Source organism: Phyllostomus hastatus, unplaced genomic scaffold (assembly GCF_019186645.2).
Source record: "Phyllostomus hastatus isolate PE091 unplaced genomic scaffold, TTU_PhHast_1.1 phas_contig_196, whole genome shotgun sequence".
Classification (NCBI taxonomy): Eukaryota; Metazoa; Chordata; class Mammalia; order Chiroptera; family Phyllostomidae; genus Phyllostomus; species Phyllostomus hastatus.
The window spans coordinates 4,008,263-4,031,926 of record NW_025333709.1 but is presented as its reverse complement, the minus strand read 5'-3'; positions in this window follow the sequence as shown (position 1 = coordinate 4,031,926).

Genomic DNA, 23,664 nt, shown 5'->3' with positions numbered 1-23,664 from the left:
GAGCCTGCTGGGCCACGGGAGTAGCTGCACTGTGGATGTCCAAACGTGACCAATCCCACAGGTGTGGGGGAGGACAGGTGTGAGGATGTTTGCAGAGGGTTTAACGCCATCCTCTCATTCCCAGCATCCAAGGAGTCAAGCAAGGAAAAGATTTGGACTTGAGGTGACCATCGGCAGACCCCAGAGGAAAACGAGAGGGGAGTTGCTCAAATGCAGCAGTTTGGCTGGTTGTCATCTGAGTCTAAATGAGCCATGCTCTAATCTGATGCAGCCTGTTAAATTGTTGCCTCTGGTTATTTAAGGAGGAGTAGAGGTCAGATATGGCAGGAAAAGCCTGAAGGGGGTTTGTATCAGGCGCGGACCACCAAGGTGGCTACGGTGGGACTAGGAGAGGACTAGGGCAAAAAGGAACTTCAAGGCCATAAAGGTAGGAAGTGGCAGCCACTGACCCGCCTTTCATAACTAAGACAGATCGGCAGCACCCGGTTCACCGGGTGTACGTGCTGACGCATGCAGAAGCACCGTGGTGCCCCCTCGCACCTGTAACGCATGTGGTTGTGTGACATGCAGAGCCTTGGGCCTCAGGCTGCAGTCGGCAAGGACCGGCTGCCTTAAGGTACCAGTCTGTAATCAGGTTGGTTTGAGAGCTGGGCTCTCAAGGGGCGTGGCCTGAGTCTGGAGCAGAGTTGCTCAGTCGAAATGCATTGTGGGCTACACGTGTGATCTTGGCTCTTGAGCAGCCGCGTTTGAAAGTGAAGAGGGCGGCTGAAATTAAGTGTATTTGACCCTATACATCTAAAGTGTTATTTAAACATTTGCAATCAACATAAAACTTATTAAAATATTTTATGTGTACACAAATACAGTGCTTACTAAAAAATACTCTATATTTTAAGTCTTAAGAAACCAGCAAGATGGCAGCTAGTGCAGACGGGAGAGGAGAGAGTGGAGGGACTGAGGAAAAGGAAAAAGGACTCATGCACGGCAGTGTGGTGATTGGGGGGAGGAGGGTGTAAGGGGACTAAACGGTAACAGTATGATAAAGATTATGCTAAAAAACCTCAGTTTTTCAGCAACCCTAGCCGCATTTCAAGCGTCTAGTGGCCACCGTGTGAAACAGCGATTACAAGGGGAACATGCTGTGTTGTGGGCGTTCCTGTCCAAGCTTCTCACGGGAAGGGGCCCTGTTGATTTGGGAAACTCTCAAACTCGGGTGGGCTGGGTCCCACCAACTGCCGCCTGGGAGCTGCCAGTTCTGTGCCAGGCTGTGCGCGTTCGTGTCCAGCGGTTCTGTTTCTAGGCCCATACCTTAGAGAGTCGTTACGCCTGTGACTTTGAGGTTATTTGTTTTGCAGCCCTAGTTGGTCAGGCCCAGCAAATGTTTCTCATTCACACTGCAAGTCCACAGTCTGGCAGGGACCTCCTCGCCCGATGGTGGGGGGTGGGTTTCATCTTGTAGCTGAACCATCTGAACCACCTGCGCATTATCACCATAGCAGGGAAAGAGCAAGAGGTGAGGGAGAGGCGGAGGGGGACACGGAACCCTTCCACTTGCAGCCTCCAAGAGGTCGGAGACTCCCCAAGGGGCTGTGCAGCGCCACCTGTGTGTGCAGGAGAAAAGGGCAGCAAATCGGCCACCAGTGACCTCGGACCTACTGGACCCCACGTGCTGCTGGAGGGCTGTAAGTGGCAGTGCCCGTGTGGAGGGCAGCTGGCCAACCTGCTTGTTGGGAAACGACAGTAGGCCGAGAGCTGGAGACGACGCGGACAAGCAGGAACCTCGGCGCACCGCGGACCACATGGAGACTGGGCGCGGCGGTGTATCGGCCGGATCTCGTTTCCCTGACCCCTAGCGAGGCCGTGTACTTTTGCAAGTGTTAAATGGACATTTTCCTCTTCTGTGCATGGCCTGCTGGTATTTTGTCCATGTTACTATTGAAGTATTTACTTTAAAAAGAAAATAGTCATTTTACAAAATCCATAAAGAAAAAAGTTTTCCTTTAGATTTGGGGCTTATGCTTTATTTTTTTTAAATTTTATTTATTTTTAGAGAGAGGGGAAGGGAGGTAGAAAGAGGAGGAGAGAAACATCAGTGTGCGGTTGCCTCTCATGCACCCCCACTGGGGACCTGGCCCACAACCCAGGCGTGTGCCCTGACTGGGAATCAAACCAGTGATCCTGTGGTCCACAGGCCAGCACTCAGTCCACTGAGCCACACCAGCCAGGGCCATTGTGCTTTATTTTAGAAGTCCTTTCCTACCTTTGGGTCGCAGAGATAGTCTTTATTAAAAAATGAACTTCTGTAGACCAGTGGACACCACAGTAAGTTACAAGTTGTCAGTTACAGGCTTTGTCAGAATCTATCTCAAAAGGATCTGAGACCAAATTTTTTAATATGAAAAATGCCTAAAGCACATTAGGTTCATCATGTCCTCACTAAAGTCAATTGCAGGTGGATCAGTCGCTCGGTTGTCCTCACACCCATTTGGGGGAGTCCCGTGCCCTGCCCCGTGGTGCCAGGGCGCAGGTCTGTGTGGGGTTACAGCTGAGCCTCTGTGCTGCTGCACTGCACTGTTTACTGGGATTCCCCTGCAAAGTGGATTCTCAGAGGCAGTTTGCCACTGACAGAGGCAAAACAGGGAGGCTTCCCCCAGCAGGTATTTCAAAGCTGCAGTAATGCTTTTGGCTCTTCGCTGTTCCAGATGCATCTCTAGACCAGCCTGTTGGTCCCTGTTGAGATTTTGAGAGCGAGAGCATTCGACTCACAGATGCACTCGAGGAACCCTGGCGTCAGGGGAAACGTGTTAGCACCATTTAGGCCAGTAATTGGTTTGGAAATAGAACAGAAATAAAGTTGTGTTAGACCAACCATGTTTTATCATGTATCTCCTTTTGGAGGGGGTAAAGATCTCATTCATAGTAATAAAAACTGTAGGTTGCATAATCAATCAACGCCACGAAAAAGGAAGAAAAAGGACTTTAGACCGTATCACTTGCCAATAGGACAGTTCAGCAAATTGCCAAACGCAAATTCAATATTTTAAAAATCAGTTGAACTCCTAAACATTGGCAAGGGAAATAGCTCTTAGAAGAATGTTCCCATCACCTCTTTAACAGCTTAGTAACAGTCCTAACCAATGAAATATGAAATTAAAAATAAGGGGCATTCTTGTATTTTCTATGTAAGAAAAGATTAGCATTTACCAGAAATCAATATTTGAAGAGACAAAAGTTCTTAAGAGTTTCGCCATTTTATTTAAGCATCATTTCTGCCATAGATTTTGTGAAGGTAGATTTTAACACCTTAAGGCAATCCCTTTGCATCCCTAAGCTGCGTAGATTTTTTCCGTAACCACATTTATTACATTTGTATAACAGAGTTACTTTTTAAGAACTAATGTGGCATATTACTCAAATAGATTTCTCATGTTAAATCTCACATGCTGGGATAAACCTTACTTTGCCATGATCTGTTTATATATATATGTATGAGTGAGTCCGCAGACCTGATGGTAGACTCTTTATGTAAGTGACCTTGCTCTGCAGTGTTCTCTCTTTAGCCCTGACACTGTTTCACGACCAGCTCGCCGGGCCGCGGCGTGGTCAGCCGTCACACCAGTGAGCTGATGCTGGGCCTGCGCCTTCAGCAGGGAAGGAGAAACTCGGGTCGGGGAGGGGAAGCTGGAAAGTCTCAAATACAGATTTGACTCTATGGTTATGTTTTTTCAGGTTTTTAAAAACCTACGTCAGTTGTGCTACGTCATCTATTCTGTTCAACTCCATCGCCCTAGAAAAATGTAGTCGTGTCCTCTTGATGTTCACGTGCAGTAGGGCGACGCAGACGGTTCCTCTGTGGGACACACAGACGCACACGCCACCGTGCACACGGGCAGCCCCGCGTCCCCTGAATGAGTCAGTCAACAGAGGGGGCAGAGTGGCCACTCGAGTGGGGGAGACTAATAAGGTTCGAAACAGGAGATTTCACTCAGCTCACGAACAGAGCCCAGAAAACCTCCGAAAGCACCGTGTTCTTCGTCTCCGCTGCGCTGGCAGACACGCCTCTGTGTGGGTCCGGGACAGACCCAGAGAGCAGGGGGTGCTGGTCAGAGAATGAACCTGGACCGTCCCGGCGGCTGGTTCCGTGCCAGGCCCCCAGGTGTGTCTCAGGACACTGGTCACTTTTCACAGCCCCGGTGCTGGAGATCACTGGGACTCGGCCCGCGGGCAGGACTGCGCCGTGCCGGGTCTGGACTGCGCCGGGGGCGTGCTCCCCTCTGGGCGGCCTGGGGCCCAGAGAAAGAGCCCGTGCACAGAGAGCTGCGGACAGCCACAGCGAGCCCGTACTAGCCAGGATAGTCTAACAAACGTCAGACTTGTAGTGGGTTGAGTTTGGTGACGATTCCGTACCCTCGTGTGCCAGGCACCGTGGGTTGGGCGGTGGTCCTGCTAACCTTACTTTGGGGGCCACGTCTCAGGCCACAGAGTACGTAACAGAAAAGAGAAGCTTGGGGAAGGGTGGGCTGGCTCTTCAATGGCCTCCGCTAGGAGGTGATACCTGCCACGGCCCCAGCGGCCCCTTGGCTGGGATTATGAAGCTGTTGAGTTGGGAAATGGAGGGGAAGCACACGGAATATTTGGGAATCAACAATTTGCCAAAATAGCTGTATGACTTTGAGCAAGAATCTCACCCTCCCTGTGGCCGCGGCACGCAGAGAATCAGCCTCAGTTTCACAGCATCAGCATCACCGGGTTTGTGAGTTTCCGTGGGAACTACAGAGTCTGAGGTCTGATGGCTCCCCTCTGGGTGGCTGGTGCACGTACGACAGCGAGAAGCCCTGGCTAACACGCTACTTCATCCGTCCCTCCCTCGGCCTGATTGTCTCCGCTCTCAGAACACCTGCTCTGACTCCCTCCCCCGCCCCACCCCCACCCCGAGGTGAGGGATTAGACGTTGCCATGGCGTTGCTCTTACACTTAGCAAGTGAAAGGGATGAAAGCGCACTCAGGGTCCGGGGGGGCAGCGGCGCGCGGTTACCAGGGAAAGCAGCAGATGCCGAGCCACGGGCTGTAATTACCGGCAGCGCGAAGCAGGGGGAAGTGGGGTGGGGGAGGGGCGAGCGGGAAGGGACCGAGAGGAACAGAAGGAGTGTCCTCCGGCTGGACGAGCGGGCCCCAGTGAAAGAGAGAAGTCCGGCTGGAAAAGGCAGGAGCCATCACACGCTGCTGTGGTGCCGCGGGTGAGGACTCGCTCCGATCACACCTCTGGAATTCGGGGCGCCTGCTTCCCTCACGGCCAGCTTCCAGGTAGCTGGTGTGGCGGGGGGCCAGGTGTCCCAGGGCCTAGTGCACAGGACGCTGGTGATTTGAACTCGGAAGCTTGAGAAGCACTGGTTTTCCTGGGCACACAAATCACCGAGGGTCTCCCTGAAACAGCTTCGGACTCAGGACGTCCGGGGACGCCGGCGGGGTTCCAGGGACCTCCCTTTGAAGTCTTAATGCTCCCTTTCCTAAACACAGATCAAGCAACAGCTCTTGGGTCAAGTTACCTGGAGCCTTCTATTCGACCATCTTAGTTATTCTGTGAACCGACATGGGGAGCAATAGTTGTGTTTTGCGGTTTACCCTTCGAGCACGAAACACCCAGCCGAACGCTCCTCCGTCTGGGCCTCAAAAGCTAAAGGGCGAGTCACTGGGGGTGCAGCCAGCTCTCCGGTATCTCTGAGTCTCAGACAAGGTTGACCCTAACAGAGCGGCACCCCACTCCTCCGAACCGCCCCCCATGTCATCCCTGAGCATTTTGGTCCTTGAGGCCCTAATAAGTCATTTGAAGCATGGGAACCAATACCACAAAGGGGTCTAGACTAATAATTCATAATGAACTTCTGGAACCGGCCATCGTGTGGGCGGCCCCCGGGGAGCCCCGCGCTGGGCTCATGGCTTCAGCAATCACCAGGGAACCATCTGGCAGGTGCGGCTGGGGCAAGCAGGTGGCACCGAGGTTCCTGTCCCCCCACCCCCCACTCCCGCCACAACCTGCTTGTTGCTATTGTTCTTAGCTTGTCTTGAAACCTTTTTGCGGAATAGAAGCAATCTGAGCCTTTGGGAAACTCCTAGTCTGCCCCTTCTCCTTTGTTTTAGAGAAATCAGACCCGGCCCGTCGCTCCACGGCGTCCGGCCTCGATATTGTGTGCACAGGCCGGCCTTTTACAGGCCTGTACGCTGTGTGTGGAGGGAAAAGGGTTCTTTCCCATTTTTACTCATTTAGGTGGAAATTTCTTTAAGAAATCCACAAAGGGAAATTACCATTTAGAACTCAAGAGTTTTCTCTGATAACAGAGGACCACTGCTGGTAGTTACATTTGCTGGGTGGGGGGCGCACACAAAAGTTCTCTAGAACTGGAGGTTGTCTGCATGATAAAATACAGTTAGAGCTGAAATTCGTAGAAGAGCTAAAATTATAAAAGGCTCAGCCATGGTAAATATTTTAATGGGACATTTGTTTTAAGAGTGAAAATGCCTACTTAACCTGTAAAATGGGGGGTTGGACTAGGTCACAAGGATGCTGTTTGCTGTTATTGCCACCAGGCAGCGCAGAGAGGGGCCTTACTTTTGTGCACCTAAGCCCGCTTCTGAGATGTGCTCCCAACCCTCCAGAGGGGAGAAGGGCTCCAGGAGCTGGGAAACCCAGGCAGCCCCGAACAACAGTGTGAGGAGCAGCTGGATTTGCAGCCGCTGTAGGGCTAACTTCCCCAGACCCACAAAAAGCCGACAGGAATGCACTATGCCCATGTGAATTATAGCTGTCTTCTCAGCTTAAAATTCTGGCCTGCAGTTTGGCTAAGAAACAGCAGGAACAGGGACCCCCATCAACATCCAGTCCGTTATGCAGGAAAGATTTGCCTGTTTGGGAAGGAGCCTTAACCAAAGCTCAGAGTCACTCTTCCCACAATCGTTGCATCGGCCACACTTCCCCAGGGGGCAGCCGCTGCAGCCCCGGCCGGGGCAAGGTCCGCCACAGAGCATCAGCGCACTCCTGCTCACCAGTCCTCGTCTGCCCGGTCAGGCGCAGACAGCCGCTCACTGGCGAGCAGGGAAGAAATGAGCTCTTCGGCCCACCCGCTGCTGTTGTGGTCAAACCCGACGTCTGCCCCCTGCCCCCGCTAAGCCCAAAGCCTGGATCTTGCACCTGACTCACTTCATTCCCAGCCACCGGAAATTGTCTCCAAGTCCCCGGTCCAGTCAAGATTAGTGTTGTCCATTGGCCTTCCTAAAACCCTTTTATCCACTCCCAAATGCGGAGTCAGCCAAGAGACGACGCAGAAGTCAGCGGACGGTGAGACACGTCTACGCGGCTGCCAACACAGCTGGACCGGAGCGCCCGGGGCGTGTGTGTGGTCACAGGGGCCTCCTGACGGTTTGCGTCCATGGAGACCTGACGCCCAGCCACTGACCGGATGGGACGACTGTCCCAGTAAGTGCCCCAACAAGAGGGAAGAGGAGGCAGCGCGCATCCCGGGAGCCAGGTGAACCCAGAAGACCAACAGCAAGGTGGCCACCGAAGTGCTCAGGTCACTACACTGAACACGACAGGGCTGCCCTTGTCCTCCTCTGTCCACTGGGCAGGTCGTGGGGGAGAGGGCTGGAGTCTCCTCCTGCACGGCTGGGGAAGGGGGCGGAAAACCCCTCCCACCGGCGGAAACGGGAGGAGGGGGGCAGCCGTGATAGGGCATCTGTCAGGGGGGACATGTGTGAAATCCAAAAAGGAGACTGTTGGGGACATTCTAGGGCCAGTTTTTCCCGGGACCAGGCATGGTGGTAGGCGTCCCTGGGTGTCAGCACCCTGCTGGGTGTTACATTTTTTTTCCTCGCAACAGCACTCACGGAAGATAAATATTCACACTTACTACCTGGGTGATGCTGGGAAGATCAGCCGGCCTGAGTCATGATTTCTTCATCTATAAAACAGACATTCAAAATCACTTCCGAACCCTCTGCTTCCCTCGTGACAAAACCCGGGCAGCTTCCAGAGGTCTGACTCGTGAAACACAGCAGGCTCACAAGCCTTTCCCCCCGGCCGTCCCAGCTCCAGCTCGAACTGCTGGACGCTCATTACCTGGGACCAGTGTGTGGACATCCATTCAGCGGGCGTTAGGGTGGGGGTGGGGGGCAGGGAGGCTGCCAGGGGCCAGTCTGCAACATTCCCCTGGCCTCGCTTTTCTTGCAGAAGGCGTTAGGATCCTCGGCCAGACCTCGTACTTGCGCTGTCATAAAAGGTGTGGATTCAACGTTCACAATCCATCAGTCCAAGGCCGATGAACAATGGAAAAAGAGCTGCTCTTTTTGGAAGGAAAAGCAGCAGCAGCGGCGGCGGACATGACACCAGGCCTTTGGCTGGAGGGACCGGGTGGAGGTTGACGTCTCCAACCGCAACGAGAACACAAGGACGACTGTCTGGGAGGGGCCAGCCTGTGGGTCTCAGTGGCCCGAGACGGTGAGTCCGGTCTAGTGCAGTGGACCCCAGGGGCCTCCCGGGGTCTCCGGGCCGCACGGGAAGGAGAGTTGTCTGGGCCGCACCGTAAATATACACACACTCTAATGAAAACTGTTGAGCAGGGAAAACACAACCAGTTTTGAGTAAATTTACGATTTTGTGTTGGGCCACATTCACAGCCATCCTGGGCTGCATATGGCTCCCGAGGCCATTTCACGTTTTTACGGAAGCTCATCTGAGCTGGCTTTGGAATGCCTTCCCAGTTCTGCCTGTCACAGCTCAGCCGACTCACAGACCGACCATCTTTCTTTCCGTCTCTTGGGGACATCTCAAGTGTCCCGTCAGCTCCCTCTCGGGCTCTTTCTGTACGGTGGCGGTAACGGTCCACGCTCCAGGCTGTACCCCTACTCGTCATCCCAGCCAGACAGGCTCCCATCTTTCAAAGCCACGTCAGCTCTCGGAGAGGAGCTCTCAGCGGCCCCCTCTCGGGCCACACGTCCGTCCTGGCAAAGCACAGAGTGCAGCGGAGGAGATACCTTGAACACCGATTGTGGACGCTGTGTCCTTCCCTCTGGTGGGAGGAGGGAGGGGTGGGGAACCCCCCCCAAAGGAAAAGGGGTCCTAGGAGCCAAAGAGAAGATCTGCCTGGTGGGCAGGTCAAAGCGACAGAAACCCCCTCCACGGGGAAGTAGCCGTCCCGGGTCGCTGTGAGACTGAACCGTGCAGGGAGAGGTCCGGTTCGGGGCGCACCGCTGGGCGGTCGTCGGCAGCGTGTGTGCGGTTCCAGCTCCAGGAGAGCACGGATTGATGCCCAGGGGCAGCACGGCAGCGCTCGGGGACATCACCAGAGCTCGGGGACATCACCCTTTGAGGTGGAAAAGGAAGGGCACAAACTGCGGGTGAAACAGAAGGAGGATGATGTGCCCAAGAAGGATGAGCACCGCCTCATTTCATTGTCACTGCGACGCTGTAGGGGGGTCGAAGGCTTCGTTTCCACGTTAACAGAGGAAGAATGAAATCTTTGCTATTGGTCTTGCCCGCGGCCAAACCCAGACCTGTGCAGGTAGGGAGCTGGGAACTGGAAGCTGTGGTCGTGCGGCTCCAGCTTTGCTCTTCTGGGGATGAGTACGGGGCTCCCCCCTGAGGCCCAGGGGCTGGGGCGTGTGCTTAAACACCTTCTTCCGGGCAGCAAATGACATCTCTGCCACACGCACACACACCCCCCAAATTAAAAGCAGGCTGACCACTCTTGCTTCAGAAGAGTGTCAAACTCTCTGTCCTTGATTACGTGGATCTGTTTCAGGCTTGAGCAAAGTTGCAAACATAGAACGTGGTGGTCTATTAATCACCCTGAACGGGAGCTGGTGATGGGTTTCACGGAATCAGAAACACCTGCCCTCGGATACGAACTCACATTCGGGCAGAGGAGCCGCTTCTCCTCTGGGAGGCAGACCCGTAACTTTCCCACGCAGTGGGGAAAGGAAAGCCCCTTCCACAGACGGTGCCAGGGGAGGGAGGCAGCCACGGGCAGAGGGAAACTGGGCCGCCGTCTCATGCTGCGCAGAGAAATTAACTGAAGGTGGACTGGAGACATGCGCACAAGACCTGAGACTCCTGGAGGAAAACACAGGGGAAGAGCCCCTTGACCTTGGTCCTGGCAATCGTCTTCTGGGTCTGACGCCGAAAGCACAGATAAAAGAAGATAAAAGCAAAAGTAAACAATGGGACTACAAACTAAAAAGCATCAGCACAGCAAAGGAATCACCGCCGAAATTAAAAGGAAACGTATAGAAAAGGGACAAAACACAGGGTCCAGCAGAAGGCAGGCTGCCTGAGTGTGGTTGGCGGGTAATGACACGGGTGTGATAACTTACAGGTTTAATTCGAACACTTCACCTAGAATGTCACAGGGTGTGCTTGCGTGTGACATTGTTGTGTTCGAGTTCCATGCCTATGGTTTTGTAATGAAAGATTTTGGAATAAAAAAAGGGATGTTATTTGTGCCGGACCTGTATTTGCAAATCATATGTCTGATAAGGGTTAATATTCAGAATATATAAGGAACTCATACTACAGAGAAAAAAAAAAATCCAAGAGGCAAAGGACCAAAGAAAACGTTTTTCCAAAGGACTGAAGAGGCGAAGTTGCCCTGGCTGGTGTGGCTCAGTGGATTGAGCGCAGGCTGCAAACCAGAGGGTCACCAGTTCGATTCCCAGTTGGGGCACATGCCTGGGTTGTGGGCCAGGTCCCTAGCACGGGGCGCAGGAGAGGCAACCACACATTGATATTTCTCTCCTCTCTTCCCCTCTTTCTAAAAATGAGATGAAGGTAACACTAGGGCTGTGACAGGGCACTCCCCACACTAGTCTCCCGGGAAACGCAAGTCCAAACCACCATGAGACCTTCCACCTGTCGGGATGGCTATTTATAAAAAGACGGGACGGAACGAGGGTTACTGAGGGCCTGGAGGAACGGGAGCCCTTGGGCAGCGCTGGTGGGGATGTAGGTTCGCTCCTAACCCCAACTTTAACCCCAACTTTTGTTGTTCCAACAACAGACTTTCCTTCCGGGACCGGATCCCTGCTGTGGCCGGCCTGCGTACACCAGATGGCAGTGTTCGGCTGGACAGCAGAGAAGTCCCCGGCTCTGGGCTGCGGTGAAGAGGAAAGGCGTTTACCTAACACCAAACTGCTCTCAGCCCCTCACAGCTCCTTGGAGGTACAGCAGTCCCCACTTATCTGCAGGGGACCCCCTTCCAAGACCCCCCCATGGAGGCCCGAAACCACGGAGAGTCCCGACCCCTGGGTTTCATCCTACACGCACACTTCGGGGCTTCCCTTGGGTGTACCCCAGTTGCCCACATCGCCGCCCTGGCACTCCAGGGCCACCTCGAAGCACTGCAGTGCCAGGGCGGTAGATGGGACAGCCTGGGTACCCTAGGCAGGGGGTGACTCACGTCCCCGGTGGGACAGAGGACGGTGCGAGGCTGCATCAGGCTACTCCAAACAGTGTGCTTACTTAGCGAAAACTTATGAATTCTTTATTTCTGGAATTGTCTAATATTTTTGGACCCCGGTTGACTGGAGGTAACCAAAACCATGGACAGTGACCCCACGGAACAGGGGAGACCACTGTACGTGGCAAACCATGGACAACTGTAAGTGATGCCGCTGCTCTGACAGCGGTCCTGGGGGCTGGGGAGACTCAGCCGGGGCAAGTGCAAAGGGAAGGTCGTGGGCATGTAAGAGGCTGGCCCAGGACTCGAACCCAGGTCTTCTGGCTCATAGTTCAGTGTGAAGGTCACGTGTGCAAGCTGAGGAAGACCATGGGACCCAGGCCATGGTGAGCAACTTGGGGTCCATTTCATTTCATGTCCTGAACCTGTCCATTCTCATCTTTTTTGTTTGTGATGGAAAAGATGGTTTTCCAAAGGTGGCTCATCCTTTGGATACCATGCATTGGGTCCTTCAGTTTTGGTAATCGAAGGGGCACCAGGCGGCACTGCAGAAGACAGAGGGGCCACGGTGCTGAGCGAGACTGGGGGCCTGTGTCTCGAGGCTGTTCCTGGGGAGAGGGGGGTCTCCGTCCCAGGAAGGTGGGCAGGGAGCACCTCGCTTCCGGAGGCACCGGGCCTGTCCCCCACCGCCAGCGGGAAACCCCGCGGGTGGGGGGCACTCTGCTCCCGGGAGGGGCCGCCTCACGCCGCCGCCACCCCAAGTCTCGGTCTGCTCGTCTACGACAGAGCCGTGTCTCAGCTGCTCGGGAAAAGGTGCCTTTGAGGAGGAAGGTGACTGCAAGCAACGTGGCTGCCCAAGCTGGCAGGCAACTGCCAGACCCGGTCCTGCGGCGGAGTCAGCCTGAGATGCACCACACCTGCTCCTCGGAGAGTCGGTCAGTCCCCTGTGGGCCCGAGCCCCGTCACCGCCGCCGGGAACCAGCTCGTTAACACCCGGTGTGGAGGCTGCTCCCGCCACCCCATCTCCGGCCCACCGCTGCCGCATGAAATACCAGACGGACGGTTACAAGAACGGCCAGAGACGTGCACATCCTAGTCCTCGGACTCTTGCACGTGTCTTGTTATGGCAAGGGGGCGTTAAGGGACAGATGGAATGGAGTTTTTTTTTAAGATTTTCTTTATTTTTTAGAGAGGGAAGGGAGGGAGAAAGAGAAACATCAGTGTGCGGTTGCTGGGGGTCATGGCCTGCAACCCTGGCATGTGCCCTGACTGGGAATCGAACCTGCGACCCTTTGGTTCACAGCCCGCGCTCAATCCACTGAGCTACACCAGCCAGGGCAGAATGGAGCTTCTTAATCAGCTGGCCTGAAATTAAGAAGATTGTCCTGCACTGTGCACAAGGGTGAGTAAGGAGATAAATGCAAGAGGGACTCAGAAGTGAGAGGCAGGTTTGGGGGGACGCCAGGGCTCCCCTGGAGAGGGGAGAAGTCTGACGGTGAAGGTCGAAGACGGCACCCTCGACCAGGAGTGCAGGGGCCTCTAGAAGTGGAGACACACGAACACAGGACACAGGCGGTCATTTAGGAAACCAGAAAGAAGCAAAACCTGTGGACACCTGGTTTAATCCAAGTGACACCCACTTCACACTGTGATCTCCAAAACGGAGATAAAACACCTCGATTTAACCTGAAACTTAGTGGCTGTTATACAGCAATAGGCAGTAGATACAAATACATGTCCAAATTTTTTTTTCCCCAGACTCTACATGCAGGGGAGTCCATACCAACTCACTTTAAATATTTTATATTTCAAGAAACAGGATTCATAGATAGTCTTTCTCCAGCAGCGCTTATCCAGAAATAGTCATAAAAATAGCAGCCTAGCCTCTTAGCGTCCCACCCTGTAGTACTGAAAGATGTTAACAGTGTTCATTTCATTGAAATGTCAAATGTAGAAGCATAAATGCTTTCAGAGACTTAAATTACTAAAACCTACCCAAGAAGAAATAGCAATCCGTATCCAGGTTTCCTATGAAGGAACTGAATATACAAGGTCTCTCTGGGGAAAGTTCAGCTATTGTTAATGAGAACAGTTTGCACAGCATCGATGTGACCTGGCATCCAAGGCGGGTGGACTGGAATGCGCATGTGTGAACAATGAGGACTTCACTGCACTAGTCAGTGGGGGCGGTAGACACCCACTGAGTGAGCACGTGTACTGTGTGGCCGTTGTATTCTAAATGACTGAGCGAGTAGAGCAATACATCTGCACCCAATTTTACATTAAGCTTGAACATTCCTCCATGGAAACTGATCAGATGCTTTAGAAGGCAGCAGCTATAGCAATCGGTGATTGGCAGCTTTATGACAATGCACTCGCTCATGCATCACATCTCGGGTAGAGGTTTTTGGCAAAACATCAAATTACCCAGGTAAACTCAGCCCCTCTACAGCCCAGATTTGGTGCCCTGGGACTTCTGGTTTTTCCCAAAATTAAAATCACCATTGAAAGGGAAGAGATTTCAGACCATCGATAAGATTCAGGAAAATACAATTGAGAGAACTGTGAGGTCCCAAGGTGCCTACTTTGCAGGGGACTGGGGCGTCACTGTCCTAAGTACAATGTTTCTTGTATCTAATCTCTTCAATAAATGCCTCTTGTTCATACTACGTGGTTGGGTACCTTCTGGACAGACCTCATAGATGTGAAATCTCTCCATAAAGTATTCTCTGAGTGCAGACAATGTCCTTCGTGGATTCTGCCATAGTTCAGAGGAAACGCACTAATCATGCACAAATATTTCCTTTCAAAGGAAAAAGCCTAAGAATTGTTCCAAAGGGCGCTCTCCCCGGTCAGTCAGTGGGTTGACGAAGACGCTGGTCATACTCATCTCCAGCAAGTTCTTCCAGGGAACCCAGCCTGCACCTCTTCTCCCTTCCCCCAGGACAACTGGCATCAAGTACCTCTGCGCCACCTCCCCCAAAACATCGGCTGACGCAACGCAAAGGGGCTAAGGTCGGTAGAGCGAGACCATCAGATGCAGGCGCGTCACAGAAGTTGGTGCTGACTCGCACTTGGCCCCACTGGCCCAGCGGGCCCAGGAGGCGCTGACTGCGGAACCCAGCTCACGGCAGCGCTGGAGGAGAACACGGAGCCCTTCCTGCCCGGGTGCTGGTCACGGTCAGCACTGTCCCCACACTCCTTGGAACCACGTGTTTCCGTTGGTTCCAAAGGCAGCAGAGAGAAAGGCAGAAGTCTCCCTCTGGGCTACCTGCTTTCACCCCAGCGAAGGAATTCCCAAGGCACAGCACCTCCTAGTGGCCATTCCGAGGAACTGCCGGGGCCAATTTAAAGGTCATTTTGAGAAGGGGCGGGCTTGAGCTCTTGTTATCACACAGGCACTGGCCCTGAGGGGGTCTGCTTCGGGCCAGCCTGTAGAAGGTGGGTTTTTGATTTCGTATTGGGAAGATTCCACAACACGAGTCCAGGTGATTTTGAGCTTATGTTTGTTAAAAGCTGGAGACAGTAACAGAGGAAAGACTTAGGGTGGAAGAAGTAACCAGAGAGCCCAGGTGAGGCTGGGCTTTGGCTCGCTAGAAATGCTGCACGAAAGGGGTGAGCCACGGGGGGGCGGCTGTGAGCTCCCTGGGAAGTCGGAGAAAAAGGGGAGCCCTGGAGACAGGATCAAGGGTAAGCCCGGGAGGAACTGCGGCTGCCCGCCGCCCCCCTGGCTGCAGCCTCCTTCGGAGGAAATAATGGGCTCGTGCCAAGAAGGGGCGCTGGCATGCTCTAGAGCCAGCGCACTGAGTCCATCTTTCTCTGGTGGGTGAGGATCTTAGGGGAGGGTTCCAGAAGAGGATCAGCTTCCCGGGTGCATTTCTAATATGCTGATGTGTCGAAATGAGCACATGGGGGGGCTTGGGGAATACGTGGTCTGCTACAGTGTTTCACTTTTCCCTGGGTCTGTCTGGCTTTTAGTGGGGTTTGTTCTTTGTTCCCCCGACTTCACTCATCCTTGGGTTTAGCTGGCACAAATGACGTCAGCTGGGTCTCTGTTCTCGGCCTCCCAGGCCAGGGAGATGTGAGCTGTGTGTGTTCTCTGCTCAGGGAGGGGAGGTGCACGCCGTTCACCCTCCAGTGCCCTAGTCCGGGGAGATAAGGTGCTGCGATTCGGCAGTCGGCTGTGAGTCGCTCAGACCTTTTGGCCTTGTTAAATTCTCCTGAATCATTTTCCCCTGTTCCTCTCTCCCAGGAGTTCTAGCTTCTCACTCTCCTGCCTCTGTGACTAGGGGCCTCCGTGGTCTGCTTACAGCCCAGGGGAAAGAAACAGCTCCAGAGACCCGGTCCGGGAGCTCACATGGGTTGTGCGATGAACACCAACGACATCAGCTCCCAGGTGCCAGGGAGAGCAGGCCCCGCCTCTCTGGGGTCGCCGAGAGGAAATAAAGAAACAATTCCTGGAGCTCCCTGAACCTCGGATGCCGGAGAGCAGGGCTCCACGTGCAACTGAGGTCATGCCCCAGCCCTGCTGGAACCGACTAGGAGACTATTGTCCACCCACTAAAAACCAGGGGCTTGGCTTCAGGTCTGTCCCTGTACACCCACTTCCCCAAGTCTCGATGGAATGGACAGTAGGCCGTGGGTCAGGGGACAGGGTGACAGGTCACAGTGGACTTGGGGCTGCTCCGGGGCTGCGGAGAAGTGTGCGACCCCAAGAGCACCTGGGGAACGCCAGCACCAATAAACTCGAGGAAGCCCCTCTCAGAACAGAGCTGCCCCTTGGACGCTGGGCCGGGAGCACGTCAGGACCTCACAGGATGCCCCAGCGGGCACGGGGCAGCAGCGAGCCACCTGTCGCTGTGAGAGTCACCGGTGTTACCAGCGGTTGCAACACAGACAGGGTAGTTTAGCCCCTGTGACCGGAGTGCCTTTTATGTCTACACTGGTGTACAGTATCTGATTCTGTTGAGAATTTCTTAGTAGATTAAGTGAGCTTGACAGTTCTCGTGGCCTGGACCGAAGCCCCACAGACCACTGCACAGTCGTGAACTCAGGACGTGTGTGGAATTCCAGACCGTCGTCCAGCCCGACCCCATGCTCACCATGTACACATGCATCGTCTGTGGCGACCAGAGTCACAGCTGCAGGCACCCCTCGCCGGGCCATCACTTCATGCACTGAATGCAGGGCCGGATGGGGAGACTCAGAGCTGGGGGGAGGGAGAGACTCAGAGCTGGGGGGAGGGAGAGACTCAGAGCTGGGGGGAGGGAGAGACTCAGAGCTGGGGGGGAGGGAGAGACTCAGAGCTGGGGGGAGGGAGCCCCTGCTGGGCCGGCCTCCTGAGGGGCTGGACCCTGAGTCAACCTGGGGGGTGCCCCTGAGTCTGACCCGAGGAGCCCCCACCCTGGAGCATCAGGATTATGAAGAACACTGTTTTAATGCCCTCTTAAACTTCCACTATCTGTGTAGTTACTGGGGAAAAATAGAGGAAAAGCGACAGAGTGTCTTCGTTTCAGTCATTCACCCGCCCCTGTCTCAGGGCTCCCCAAGAGCAGAGAGGAGGGGCACAGACCCCAGGCTCTCGGGCTCAGGGTTCCCTCCGGGGTGCGTGAGTTGTGAGTGCGTCACACCCCTGAGAGGGGACCCACATCCTTGGAACCACCATGACCCATGGGGAGGGGAGCGCACAGACCAGAGCCCGCCGCCTGGAAGCGCCGCCCCTTTAAGGGACTAAGTTTAGCAGCACGAAGACAAACACTGGAAGAAGGACCCCACAGCAGGCAGTCCGATGAAGAGCGGAGACCTGAGTGTCCGAGTGGGCCGGCCTTGCAGGGAGGCCTGGAGTGGCCCGGGGCCCCAGCACACGCCGCCGGTGCACGCGACCCCCAGTGCATGCCTGGAGCTCAGATCTTGTTCACAGCACCTGGCAGGCGAGAAACCTCACCTGGGCCGCCTCGAATACTCCGGGGAGGGAAAGACTCCCATCCTGACACCCAAGAAGCAAGAGAGTTCTAGGTGTGGTTTGGGGGGATTGCAGGGTGAGGACCACACAGAACTCCCGCTGACACCTGTGGGAAGGTCAAGGCCGGTTCTCCCTTGCTCCCTTCCTTGCCCCAGGTGGAGCAGAGCTCAAGGAAAGCATCGGGAGCAAAGTCAGTGCAGCTTAAGAACACCTGCTCCCAGATAATATGGAGTGTCAGCTGTCACTAAAAACCCTTTGAAAAAGAATCTCAAAGAAAATGAGAATTCCCACTCCCATATTTATCTTTTTTTATATATATGGAGGTTGTATTTTTCTCAGTGCAGGTATTTTGACACATGGGCGAATACATGTGAAAAAGGGGCACCATCAAGTGTGACATGTCGCAGGGCTGAAAGAACGGAAATGAGTATTCCTCTCTCCTTCCTCATCTTCAACGGAACCCACACCAGCTTCCCGGAATCCTCCTCAAGGGCAGCCGGTCCTGGATCAGGGAAGGACCCAGCAGTGGGTCAGCCCCGCACACACAGACATCCTGGGCTCCGGGCCTCAGTCGTTTGCTGCCCCGGGGCAGGCCCGTGGCACAGAAGGCTGGACAGCTGTGCCCAGAGGGCCTCAGGTGTGGGTGTCGGGGGAGAAAGTCTGTTTGACTCAGGCCGTCAGATATACTGCCCGTGTAATCATTATTCACGGAATGTTCTGGATATAAATTAGAGCACTTCTCTTCCCGGGAAGTACGGTGAGACAGCCTAACCAGGGGCATCCCAAATGTGCAGGAAGGACAGACTCCTTTTTGCGATGTGGGAGCAAGACTACTGAACAAAGGTTGAAGACCAAGGTACATCCATCAAGGTCCTGGGTGGTGGACGTCAGCCCCTCTTCCCTGTCCCCACCCACAGCCGTGGCAGAAGTCAGAGCAACATAGCTTTGGAAGGGACCCCCTTAGCATGTCAGTGCAGGGCGCCGTTAGCTCACGCCCCGGAGGGCTGGGTGCAGACTGTGGGCGAGAGGGGAAATGGTAGTCCCCCCTCTCCGACCAATCACGGCAGCTTCAGACGGGAAGGCAGGGTGGCCTCATTAGAAACAGAGGGAGCTGAGAGAGGTCAAGTGTTGGACAGATGGCAATCTTCTCCTCTAAACCACACACATTGCTCAAATACGATTTAGTTCCACTGAGGAAACAAGGCCGCATCTGCCGCTCCCTGTGCGGCCACATTTCTCTTCCTACCACAGAGCCGCCTTCATTTCCTGCTTGCAACTGGCGTCTGAAAACCATACATTTGGGGGTACGTGATCCTGAGTGGGTGTGCTCTGGAGGGACCAACATGAAGAGACTCTGTTGCGTTTCCCCGACCTTTAGGTGACAAGCACCCTACTCCACCTCCAGGATCCTGTTCGCCCATCAAACGCAGCTCAGAGCCACGAAGACGAGACACCTCTTCCCTGGGGCGTGCCAGCCCGTGCACATCGTACAGTATGTGCGCCGGCAAGAACGCGCAAGGACACGCCTCTGCTATCGCTTTGCCACTCGTCGGTGGCTTCGCCCTTGTGCCGAGTCAACAAGCAGGCTAATGGGGAAAGGAGGGGAGACAAGTCCTAACCCCTAAGACGCCTGATCCTCACGTCCACTTCCGCCCCAGGCCCAGGAGGCACTCAAGTGTCAAAAAGGAAAGAAACCAGGTACATTTTCTTTAAGTCAAGTTGACTCAGGAGGAGCTCTGGTGGCCTAGTGAGAGAAGTCACTGGGATGCCAAGCACCTTCTCTCGGGGTCCCTTCCTTAGGGGAGTGGCCCATCCCGTAACTCCGGATCAGGCAGCGCAGGGAAGGTCACCCGCAAGGCGCTCAAAGGAGAAATCCAACTCTCAGCAGCCACACACCCGCCACCCCCTCTCCCAGACCTGCCCGAGTTTTACACCCACCCAAAGGGATGTTATAATGCGCACTTTTTTGCCCAAGTCTTTGAGAGGAAAAATAAGGATGCACATTATACATGGGTAGTACTAATTCTGTATCTATATAAGTGTTTTTAATGCCCTTATTTATGCTTATGCATTAACAGTGTAACTCTAGAAAGCAATAATATCTGTGTGGAAAATAATACCCAATACCAGAATCGGTTTTGTTTCTAAATATAAATAAAAATTTAAAAAATTAACAAGATTTTTTTCCAGAAAGTTGGAGCCGAAAACATGAGTGCACATCATACACAGCAAAACATGGTAAATACACATTTTAAAACCTCCCCACAAGGTGTTCTCGGGTCCCGGATAACTCAACCCGTTTCCTGGATCCTTTAGGAGTCCAGAGAGAAATACCGATCATGTGCCAATGATCCCAACGCCCGAAGAAAGTCCGAAAGCGTCTCCAGGACTCTCTTCTCTGCGGGCCCAGAGAACTGATTATGATGCTGGCCATGTTCAGCTTCTCCAGCAAGTTATTCTGAGATCCAGCTCTGCTCACCCTGCTCGGGTGGCAGTCACGCCCTGGGCTGGGGCTCTCTCAGTCAGGGCTCCTCTGCGGGAGCTGGGGTGCTCTGGAGCTGGGGTGCTCTGGAGCTGGGGTGCTCTGGGTGATGCTGCACACCTGCTTTTACCTCACGCCCCCCACAGAGCCCACTTCCACATACACAACTCAGCCTCCTCCCACCAGGCCTCGTGGAAATCCAAACCACTTTCTTCCACTACACATGAGAGGATGGCATCCGATCGGACTGAAGGTCAAATGCCCAGTGAAAGATGCCCGAGGCCCTGTACTTGGGAAAAGCCCGGATGTGTGTAAACCCCCCATACACTGGGCGAGATCAGCCGTTCTCCTGCCACAGAAGAGCCCCTCGGGGCCCCCAGGGCCGTGGCATCAGGGGTATCATCAGGGCGGGCTCAGTGCTCAGCCCAGGAACCAGAAGCAGGTGCTGCACAGCCCGGAGAACCCTGACGTGAGCACACCACGAGGTGTGGGCCCCGGGAGTGAGAGACTGCACTCGGGCCACAGGGCAGGAGGTACCGGGGACCCAGCTCTGCGACCCCTGCTGTGGCGCAGATGAGGGGACCCCAGTCAGACCACACAGCCCCACACATTTCTGAGCATCAAGAGAGGGGACCCTCAAGCCTGGATTTTGGGGAGCAGCACTCGAACCCCTCCGGTTGTGACCCTCCTGGATCATTATGCAAGGAGAGCAGAAGACAAGTTAACGTGACAGTTTTCATTCTGAATTCTCAGTTCCCCCTCCCACCCCAGAGGGCACCACAGTTAAAGGGGTGCTTCATGACCTTCCAACCCTTGGGTCGTAGGGTCCCCTGCACGGCACCGGGCAGGCAGTGCACACCTGTGGGCCCTGCTGGGCACGGGCTCCTCACCCAACTCTGGGTCAGGGAGGACTTGGTGTGGCAGAAGAGATAGCAACACAGAGCCTAGTTTATATGTTCAGAAAATAGTGTGTACCCATCGGCATAAAATAGTGTCCTTAAGTTTGCAGTTTTGATCAAAATTCAGTCACGAATCAAAGGCTGATTGGGCCTCGCTCTGGACCTAGGAGTATACTTCCAGACCTGTGGCTATGGCGAGCACAAGAAAAGAGAAAGCTGAAAAATTCAGTCATGAGTTACTGATCTGGTCACTCCTCAGGCCTCCCTGACTACTGAGAACATTAGAAAGCCCTTTTAAAAAATCCCTTTTCTGAAACAATACAAGCTATTATTCCTCAAGAAAGGCTCAACAGCAACTTTTATGCAGAGCAACTTCCACGGGGGCTCCCCCACTCGTCCAGAGCTGCCTGCTCCCCGCGGACGTGCCTGGGGCACCACGTGCCCCACGCTGCTCCCAGCGGCCAGCGGGCTGCAGAGCTTGTTCCCGCACTAGTGGAAAACCAAGCCGAGAGTTCCCCTCGCTTTGTCTCCACTCAGTAGTCCCTCCAGCCACTCGCTACGCTAAACAGCACCAGAGCCAGGGTTCTGGAGGGAGACCACCCATGACAGCTGGGGGAGGTGAGGGGATGTCAGCAGAAAGAAACTCTTCCCACCACCAGCGGCATATGATACTCATTCGGATGAAAAGTAGACCGACTGGAAAATTAAAGCATGGAGGAAAGGGTACTGTTCAAATTCTAAGTGGAAACAAAATGAAACTCGCAGGTTACATTTTTTCCCTAAGCACTCGGAAAGTGAGGTGTGTTGTCATCAGAAACAGTGACTGCCATTCAAATCATCACGCAGATCTAGAGACCTAAAGATTTCTTCCGACTTATGAAATCTCATGGTAGCAAAGGCTGATGTAGTTATTTTAAACAATGCACATGCACCTTATAGTGTTTAAGAGACGTGAGACTTAAAGCAAAACAATCCTTGGGGTCCAAAGGAAGTCAAGTATTCTATTAGAGTTCTGAGAGTCTGTTGCTGGCAGGTATCCCTGGGAAGCAGAAACGGGGCCAGGCTGCATGGGCTACTTGGTCTAAAGACTCCCAGGAGAGAGGAAAGGCCACCATCACGGTAGGATGGCTGCTGGGGAGTCAGCGCTGGGACCACGGCAGCCTTACCCTAGTAGCCCCGAGCCCGCGTCCCTCCTCTCCTGAGAGAGGCGTTCTTCCGGAGTGGCTGGGCAAGTGCGGCAGAGGCGAGGCTCGGCCCCACGACACACTCGCTGCTCCCACTTGTACTGGGCGCAGCTGAGAGGACGGCCACACTCCTCCCATCGCCGGCATCCCAGCACGAGCTCCTCCTTCAGTCCGTGTCTCAGCCTCGGGTTTCCACCCAAGTCTCAGGTGGTCGCTCAGCCTGAGGCACAAAGCACAACCCCTTGGACCAGCTTTGATGGGAACCCCATTGGTAGGAGCTGCCGACTAGCCATCAGGGACACCGCCCGCCATTGAGTAAGACTCAGTTTGCAGCTGTGCTTTCTGAGGAAGGGAGACATTCAGAAGCCCTGTGAGGAGCCCGTTGCAACCTCAGAAATCTCATGCGCTGGTGCTAAACCGCAACCCCAGGCTCCTTGGGGTGCGAACAGTCCTGTGAAGCAGTCAGGACACAGAGCGCCCCGGAAACACAAGGATCGTGTCCCCAGGGACCAAGAGGATGTACCACAGCTACAGGTGCCCTTCTCAGCGGCAGGGCTCCCGGCTCACCGAAGTGGGCACCGTGGCGGCTGAAACGGTTTCGGAACTATCCGCTCCTGCCTCTCAGATCAGGCCCCTCCTTCTCAGACAAGGCCAGGCCCTGTCCCCAGCCTGGCCGGGGCAACCCCATCTCTGCTGAGCGCATCCATTAAAAAATGTAAGTCACGACACCATGCAAGTCCTAGAGGAGAACATAGGCAGGGAAATCTCATATTCCATGTAGTAATATTTTCACCAATATGTCCCCTAGAGCAAGGGACATAAAGGAAAGAATAACAAATGGGACTTCATCAAAATAAAAAGCTTCTGCATGGCTAAAGACAACATCAGCAAAGTGGAAAGGGAACCATCCATATGGGAAAATATACTTGTCAATGATACCTTGGACAAAGGTTTGATCTCCAAGATATATGAAGAACTCACATGACCCCACTCCAGGAAGACAAAAACCCCAATTAAAAAATGGGCAAAGCACTTGAACAGACACTTCTCCAAGGAGGACACACAGAGGGCCCAGAGACATGTGAAAGGATGCTCAGCATCACTAGCCATCAGACAGCTGCAAATTAAAATCACAGTGAGATACCACTTCACACCAACCAGAATGGCCATCATAAACAAACCAACAAACAAGTGCTGGAGAGGATGCGGAGAAAAGGGAACCCCAGTGCACTGGTGGTGGGACTGCAGACTGGTGCAGCCACTATGGAAAGCAGTATGGAACTGGCCTTTTGACCCAGCAATTCCGCTGCTGGGACTATATCTTAAGAACCCTGAAACACCAATCCAAAAGAACCTATGCACCCCAATGTTCATAGCAGCACAATTTACAATAGCCAAGTGCTAGAAGCAACTTAAGTGGCCCACCAGAAAATGAGTGGATCAAAAAACTGTGGGACACTTATGCTATGGAATATTACACAGCAGAAAGAAAGAAGGAGCTCCTACCCTTCATGATGACAGCACGGATGAAACTGGAGAGCATTATGCTGAGTGAAATAAGCCAGGCGGTGAAAGCCAAATACCATATGATCTCACCTGTAAGTGGAACCTAATCAACAAAACAAACAAGTGAGCAAAATAGGACCAGAGACTTGGAAATAAAGAGCTGATGGTAACCAGAGGGGAGGAG